This window comes from Vidua chalybeata, chromosome 22 (genome assembly GCF_026979565.1).
Source record: "Vidua chalybeata isolate OUT-0048 chromosome 22, bVidCha1 merged haplotype, whole genome shotgun sequence".
Lineage (NCBI taxonomy): Eukaryota > Metazoa > Chordata > Aves > Passeriformes > Viduidae > Vidua > Vidua chalybeata.
The window spans coordinates 5129513-5137358 of NC_071551.1; the positions used below are offsets into that span (position 1 = coordinate 5129513).

General features: G+C 48.4%; 2 long non-coding RNA genes across 4 annotated transcripts; one reads left to right on the top strand and one right to left on the bottom strand.

The window, feature by feature from the left end:
• Window positions 1-371: 371 nt before the first annotated feature.
• Window positions 372-5913, bottom strand: LOC128798976 (uncharacterized). 3 transcript variants are annotated; one of them, XR_008434616.1, is made up of 4 exons: window positions 5785-5913; window positions 5194-5287; window positions 4296-4453; window positions 372-444 (listed from the first exon to the last, which is right to left on the bottom strand). It is a non-coding gene; the product is annotated as an uncharacterized LOC128798976 (long non-coding RNA). The 3 variants fall into 3 exon arrangements; XR_008434615.1 differs by lacking the exon at window positions 372-444 and adding an exon at window positions 2379-2484; XR_008434614.1 differs by lacking the exon at window positions 372-444 and adding an exon at window positions 3060-3180.
• A 110-nt stretch (window positions 5914-6023) lies between these two features.
• Window positions 6024-6380, top strand: LOC128799070 (uncharacterized). Its single transcript, XR_008434635.1, has 2 exons — window positions 6024-6162; window positions 6273-6380. It is a non-coding gene; the product is annotated as an uncharacterized LOC128799070 (long non-coding RNA).
• The last annotated feature ends 1466 nt before the right edge of the window (window positions 6381-7846 follow it).

Below are 7846 nucleotides of genomic sequence, written 5' to 3' on the forward strand. Positions count from 1 at the left end.
CCGAAAACCTTTGAGAAGCGCCGGAACAAGCGCCAGTGAGAAAGGGAGAAATGGATGCATTTTGTACAGGGAAGGAAAAAAAAAAAAAAAAAAAAAAAGAAATTAAGTCACTCTTGCTGGTCCCCTTAGCGATAAAATACAGAGGGAAAGATTAATACTGCAGCATAACCTGTGCCTGCATGCACTGTCCTGCACCTCTTCCCTGATATTCCAGCTGCACTGAAACCCGTTTGTGCATCAAAATGAGGTGATCAGACTATTTTTTTTTCTTATTTCTAGAAGAAAACACTGGCTCCTCTGGCCATGAAAAAACACCGTGTCAATTGCCATTTCAGATTTTTCAAAAAACATGTTCAGCTCTAGGAATTCCTCCGAATTCGTTACACTCCACCGCGCGAGGCTGAGCCTTGCTGGTCCCAGAGAAGGTAAAAATTAATTCACGTCCTAAAATAAGAAGTCGTAAAAAAAAAAAAAAAAAAGGAAAAAGAAAAAGAAAAGCACCATTTACATTTGAATATCTAACTTGAACATGATTATAATTACAATCGTCAGACATCGAGCAGTGTTGTCTCCCATGAACAGACAGTTTTGGGGATGTAAACACAATTTTAATCGTGACGCTCTCTGGGAATGAAGGGAAATTAGTGAGTTATAGCAATTTTTTTAGACATTTGATCAAAATATTTTTGCCCGGAGATTGCTTGCCAGATGAAAGCAAAATGGAAACGATGTGCGCTGTAATTCAGCAGAGTTTTGTCATGGAAAGAGCCCGAGCTCTCTCAGGGCTGTGGTCTCTCCTTCCCCGGGGGCTTTTGGGGACGTTCTCCCTGCGGCAAGCGGCCCTGGCAAGCAGGTAGCGGTGGGGCAATTTTCGATCAAGCATTTTTCAGCCGAAACGCCGAATTCTGAAGGCACCACAACGACCTGAGTCGCCTTTTCCCTCGGAATTGACAGAGCTCCCCCCGATTTAAGGCTCGCAGGGAGATGCGGCCGCTGGCGGGGCCGGGGCGCGTTCCCCTCCCGCAGCTCCGGTTTTGGGGTTCCCCTGCCCGGGGCACCCCCGCTCCTCGCGGCAGCCCCGAGCCAGGCCCGCAGCCCCGCAGGGCTCCGGATTTGCGTTAATTAAACGTTGTGGGGGTGGCGAGGGCTGAACCCCAAATCGCCATTTGCTGCCCTGCCCGAATTCGGAGCTTCCTCCGCTCGTCCCCGCGGTGCAGCTCCCGCTCCGGGGGTGACCCCCTCCCCTGGGGAGCCCCGATGGAGCCCTCGGGGGGTGTCCCCTCACTGCCCCCTCCTTCCCCTGCCCCAGGGTGTGCGGGACTGCGGCTCAGCCCCCAAACAGCAGCCTAAGTCCCCAAGGGGACACCCAAGGAGTCCGCGCCTGATTCACTTGCGCTCCCCCGGCCAAAGACGGCTGTGGCGGGGCTGGCTGGATAATTATTAGCTATTAATTGAGTTCAAGACCTTTTCCGGCGGTGGGAAATGAGGAGCCCGAGCAGCGATCCCAAGGAGGGGCTGCGCGCAGCCAAGAGCCGCGGCCGCGCCGTCCGGGCCTGCCACGGAGTCCCGGGGGCGGGGGGAAAAGGGGCGACAAAAATTCATGAGGTGAAAATTATAGAAACTTCAGAGCGAGGGATTGATTTCCGAGACACCTCTGGGAGCGGAGCGGGGAGCGGGGGGAGAGGGGCGATGCCCGACGGGGCGGGCCGGGGGCTGTGCCGGGGTCCCCGGGCAAGGTGAGGAGCGGGGCCCGGCGTCCCCCCGGACCCCCAGCGAGCTCCTGCCCATGCCGCTTTCTTATCTTTCCACGCTTCCACCTTCCAATTAAACTTCCCCAAATTGCCAAAAGGCTGATTTGCATGCAAGGGACCCCGCTCAAAGATGCTAACTTATTGTCTCCTCCCAGAACTTAACATTTCTCTCTTCAGTTCCCACTTGAAAGAAGTTTTAGAACAGTATTCAAAGACTGTCCAAACGAACAAAACCTTCCCCTTCGCTCGGGAGAGAAATCCGGTGTATTCAATACGAGGGCATATTCTCAGAAGTTTGCAGATTTGGGTTTAAAGGCGGTATTGTTCGTGCCTTTTTCCTGAAACTTCTTTATTTTTTTTTTTTTCTCCCTCAGACCACGGCTCACATGGCTGCAAAGGATTATTAAAATAAAACATCATAGAGCATTTTTCCTCCTTTTTTCCCCCCCTTCTTTAATGTTTAGAATTACTATTCTGGAGGAGCTTTCCAAGCATCCCCCCCCAACTCCGCAAGTCATAATTAAGAACACTTCCCCCCCCCCCCAAACAAACAGGGAAAAGACTCAAACCCTTCTCCGAATACTTATTTTTCTTTAAACACTTAACAGCGTTTTCTAAAATCGGAAACATTTATCTGTTCCCAGAGCACCTGAAAACATTCTCGGCGCTGGACAGACGCTGCTCTTCTACAGCTGAACAAATTAAAGCGGCGAGATTTTGATACCAGAAGCATCTGTGAGAGCATAAAATAAACGCAAAACTAAATTCTTACTGGGTTTGGGGGGAAAAAAATCAAAACTGTTTACAAGGCGCCGGGATCTCTGCGTTCAAACACCCCATACAGAGGCAGAGTTTTCTTTTTGGGATTAAAAGATGATGATCCAATGGGCTGAGGATGTAAAACTCCTCTGGGGAATGCGATAAACTGCAAAAAGCCAGTGGCAACTCATTCCTGATTAACTCCTTTTTATAAAGGGGCGGAATGGAAGCGAACAGGGACCCGACGGGACACGAACATATTTTATTCATTTAATACAAAGCAGCTCCTTAAAAAAAAAAAAAAAAAAAATCTTTAAAAAGGCAGTTCAGAGCATAACTCACGGGCCGGGGGGGAAGGCAAAAAACCTGATGGGGTGTGAGGTGATGTCGCCGTCATCCCTCGCTCCCGGGGGAGCGGGGAACGCAGCGGGCAGCGGGCGGGACGCGCTCCCCAGGCTGCGGGACCGGCCCGGCCCCCCGGGACCCCCCGATGCTGGGGGACCCCCCTGCCCCCCCCGGCAGGACCCCGGCTCTCCCCGCTGACCTTAAAGGCGGAATCAATGAAATGGTGTAAGCGCAGAGAGCACAAAGAGCTCCTGTGCTCGGCTCTGCAGATCATAACCAGAGATGGGAAAGTATTTACGGGACTCTCGGAGTGACTGGTCCATCACTACCGAAAAAATAATATTTTTAACCGCAGGGAAGCAAGAGTTCATGTAGATTTACAAACGAGGAGAAAGTAACTGTAAGAACATGTGTTAAAAAGGCAGCAGAAAGAATTCCATCGATTTCCATGAGAGGTGGATCGCATCCAGGAAGAATGAGTCAACTTCATTCCTTGGGCAGAGCTCGCCAAGCCGAGGAGAATTACACCAGGCATGCCTTGGGATCACCTCGTGTCCCCCTCCTCGTGTGCTGCTGTCCCACTAATAACCACTTAAATGTGGTTACGGCTTAGAACGAGGTGGGAATTCTTTTAAAAACGGCTTTTAATCCCCGGAAAAGAAAGTTTTGGGGAATATATCCTCCCCGCAGTGTCACATCAGCTGCAGATAACTGCTGAGCCGAAAAGCCTCTCACACATACGACAGCACCATCCAAGGCAGGACAGGAGAGCTCAGAGCTCAAGGAAGGTGAAAGGCAAAGTTTACACATCCCAGGGATCCATCCCTCTGTTCTGGCTGCTAAGCCTTGTCTCTCCTCTCCCCACAATTTCGGTATTGAACCGTGCAAGGTTTTGGTTTTATTTGCACGGGGGAGGTGAAAACTCTCGCAAAGTTTCCTCCCCACTCCCTTCTCCCAGGGCAGGGGGACTCTGCTCACCCCCCCCCAGGGACGAGCAGGAGGTTGAATTGAGAGAGAAACCTTTCCCCAGTCACAAATTCACATTCATTGTGGCTTTTTCTTACAGGTGGAAGAACAAACTACTCGTTCCTTTCAGAGGTTTGGGTTGAAACAGCAATGGACAAACACGGTCAGAGTTCTGCTCTTTGCATTCAGACACCCCAAGTTTCACACAGGCCCTCCCATTCTTCATTAACACAAAAGTAACACTTCAAAAATCTAGCAGGGACCTCATCAGGCTTTTCTACCTTGCCCAGAAATTGGCCAAATGAGGGCTTGTGGCAGCCTCAGAGGGACGCCAGAATTTTGTCGTGAGGTGCAGCCCGTGATAAGCTCATCAATGAATAGTTAAAAACCAAGCTCCAAAAGTGTGGTTAGAAAATGAAATGCAAATATATACAAAATAGCCAATGATTCCTGTGGATATAAATGCCTGCCTACCTCATGAGTGCTATTTTCCAGCCAGCTTTCCAAGCAGAGCAGCCCTTGCACTCCTGTATCTACAATTGTGCCATTTATAAGCCAGGAGCCCACCTCGCCCAGGCACTGGTTCCTGCAGTGACTCATGTTCCACGGGGTTATTCCTGGGAAGATCTGTGCTAAAACAGAGCAAAGAGCAGAATTTTGGGGAAGGAACGACCCAGTTGGGAAAGCACCAGACACTCTGACTGTTCCTTGTCAGAAAACCTGAAAACACTGCTTTACAGCCTGGGCGAGAGAAAGCCTTGTACAAGTGGCATTAAAATAAAATATTACACTGACACCTGGGTCAAACAGAAGTCTGGATGAATAATTCTGGCTTGGGCTGTGGCTGCTCCATCCCTGGGAGTGCCCAAGGCCAGGTTGGATGGAGCTCTGAGCAACCTGGGATGCTGGAAGCTGTCCCTGCCCCGCTCATGGAATGGGATGAGCTTTAAGGACCCTTCCAACCCAAACCAGTCTGGGATTCCATGCTTGGAATCCTGTCATTTCCAAGAGGGAAACAAAGTTCCTCAATAAAGCATGAAGGGATTTATAAAAAAGCAGCACAGCAAGATGCAAACTAGAAGCCAATTTGCTAAGGGACATCTTGTTTTATCAGGCCTTCCCCTTAAAATCCTGTTTCGTTCCTTTTCTGTGCCCAAGCTGCCCACTCTGCTGCTGCAAAAGCAACTTCCAGCCTCCCTGGTGGAAGAATACAGGAGTAAAACATAAAACAGGTGTAAGTAGGTGGCTTTTATCCCCTCTGCAACAACAGAGCTGGGCAGGATGCTTGGGCAGAGCTCCTGCTTGCAGAACAAACCCCCCCTAAAACAGCAGAGAGAGGCCAGGCAGGCACATCCCACCCGCACAAACTCACCTCCAGACCTCCTCATGTTCTCATTTTGGACCCTTCCAGTGCCCCGACACACATCAGGAGTTGCTTCACTGCCACTCAGCTGTGGTTTTGCTCCCTTGGTAGGGGTGAGATGGGGAAATGGTTTCATTTCTCCGAATTACAAAGTTAAACAGAGTGAGCTGAGAAGCTCTGTGGAAAATAATGGAGTGAGATCATCCATACAATGACTTAAATATGTTAAGGAAACTTCTCTGTCTGACCTGGAGCCACTCTGGCAGTCACACCCTCAGCACAGGGGCTGTCACTGCTGTCCCCCTGTCTCAGGGGTGGCTTCAGTGACCCCACACACTCCCCACAAGCCCCATTTCCACCCCTTTTCCTCCCCAGCTCCACCCCAGGTTTCCCACAGCAGTCTCAGGTCTCTCATCCCATAAATCCAGGCATTCCTCAGTAAATGGCTCAGATAGGAGCAGCATTCAGCACCTGCCCATCCACAGAAGCCCAGACTGGTTTGGGTGGGAAGGGACCTTAAATCCCAACTCATCCCAGCCCTGCCATGGGCAGGGACACCTTCCACTATCCCAGGTGGCTCCAAGCCCTGTCCAGCCTCACCTCGGACACTTCCAGGTGCTTTGGTGCATTTTAAGGGACAGCACTGCTTCATATGGGGAACATATTTTCTATAAAATTGTCACCACAACCTTTTAACTCCTCCCTCAAGCAACCCAGAATGTGGCTCAGTTACAGGTGACAAACACACTGGACATTTGGAAGGGAAGTTGAGTCATAATCAGTGATTTTGTCACAAAGCTGAGCAGAGGGAACCATCCAGGCAGTGAAACCTTGGATTCTGAAGTGTGTCAGCCACTAAAAATGGGCTGGCAGGGCACAGCAAGGGTTAAAGAATGACTGGAAAACAGCAAAATGGGAAAATTTCAACATTTCAGCAAGGGAATAAGCTGCCATTGTGCCCAGCTTCTTTTTTAAACAGTTGAGAGTTGCAGCACTTTTTGAGCTGACACTGAGCTCTGTGAGAGCCCAGCCAGCAAAGCAGCTCAGAATTCTGCTCAATAACCACCTCATCCTTTAATTTTTGACAGATGGACCTGATCATCACCACCCACCTCCACCAGGAAAGGGAAAACCATCACTTTAAAGAAAGACACCCAAATTCTGCATTTTATTATGAATAAATAGAAGTCAAGATGTGTTGGCAGCGTCGTCATTCACCAAACAAACCAATTTAACATTTTGCCCTCCCATTAAACACAAACTGATATGAAATTGTTAATTTCATCTCTCAGGTTGTTGGAAAGGCCACAATTCTGGCCATTTCTCCATTTAGCCATTTTCTCACTGCTCCTACAAGCAGACATTCCACAAGGAAATTCTGGATGCTTCTATATTAATAAAATCTAGAATAAAAATAAAATGTAACATAAAAATAATAAAATAATCAAAAATAGAAAAATAAATATAATGAAACTCCCAAATTTATCATACATCTGGTAGAGATCTCTGGGAAATACAACCTTAGGTTTATAAACTGTGCCAAAGCCACAGAGGTAAGAGATGATCTATTAAAGAATAACCAAAACCCAGCTCATGTCACCCAAGAACAGAATCACAACTCACTGAATTATCAAATGGGTAAATCCAGTATTTTTTTGTCATTCATTCAAGAGGCTGCATTTTAGTGAGGGGGAAAAAAAAATCTCAATAAAAGAATTTTCTTCTGGTAGGATGAGAAAAATGCTAAACATGTTTTTATGGGAGAACCAGAGATAGAGCACTGGCTTGAGCACTGAAAATCTCTCATGCCCTGATCTATAAATAAAACTGCTTGGGCTTTTCTTTTGTACTAAATTTAAAGGAAAGCCTTTTCCATGGAGAGTTTGCTTTAAAGCAAACTCTGCCCCAGAAGGACTTTAAGGATGGTGTTTCCAGCAAGCAGCATGAATGAATTAAACAATAAATGCAGGCAGAGAGCAGCTGTGTGTTTCTTTAGCAGAAGCAGATGAATGTGCAGCTCAAACACGGCTGGGTTCTCCAGAAAAGACAATTCCTGATGGTTCTCACCCAGTTTTCCTCCACCCTGTTCTCCAGGACCTTGGCTCAGGTGCCATTTCCCCTCCAGCATTCCACCCCTGTGGCCACCAAGCAGAAATTTCGAATTTTGTCGCGCACACAGTATGAAATTATTCAGCTTTTCTGTGATTTATCCACAGGGAAAAGGCAGCAGAGGCACCTTGGCAGCTCCAGCAGAGCACCCAGGGCCTCTCTGCTTGTCTGGCCACCAAGCAGAAATTTCAAATTTTGTCGCGCACACAATATGAAATGTTGGGGAAGATGAAATAGCGAAGCCCTATAAATATGATGGCCTGGCAAAAGAGTCAGAGAATAGAGATATCGAGATGAAAACAAGGTTTGAAATACCAAACCTTAATCACTGAGCATCTCGAAAACAATAATACAGCCAAGCTGAAAGCAATCCCCCTTTCTGATGATCTAAAAGGTCAGATGGAATGTTCTGTATCAGCCCCCAGTGTCTGGTTCATCCCACACCTGTAACCCTCCCCTGAAGTGTCAGGTGTCTGCAACCCCCTTGGCCCAAGTCCTGCCCCAGCCCGCCTTGAAGCCCCCTGATAAGGTGTGGCCGAGGGACCTTGTGGCT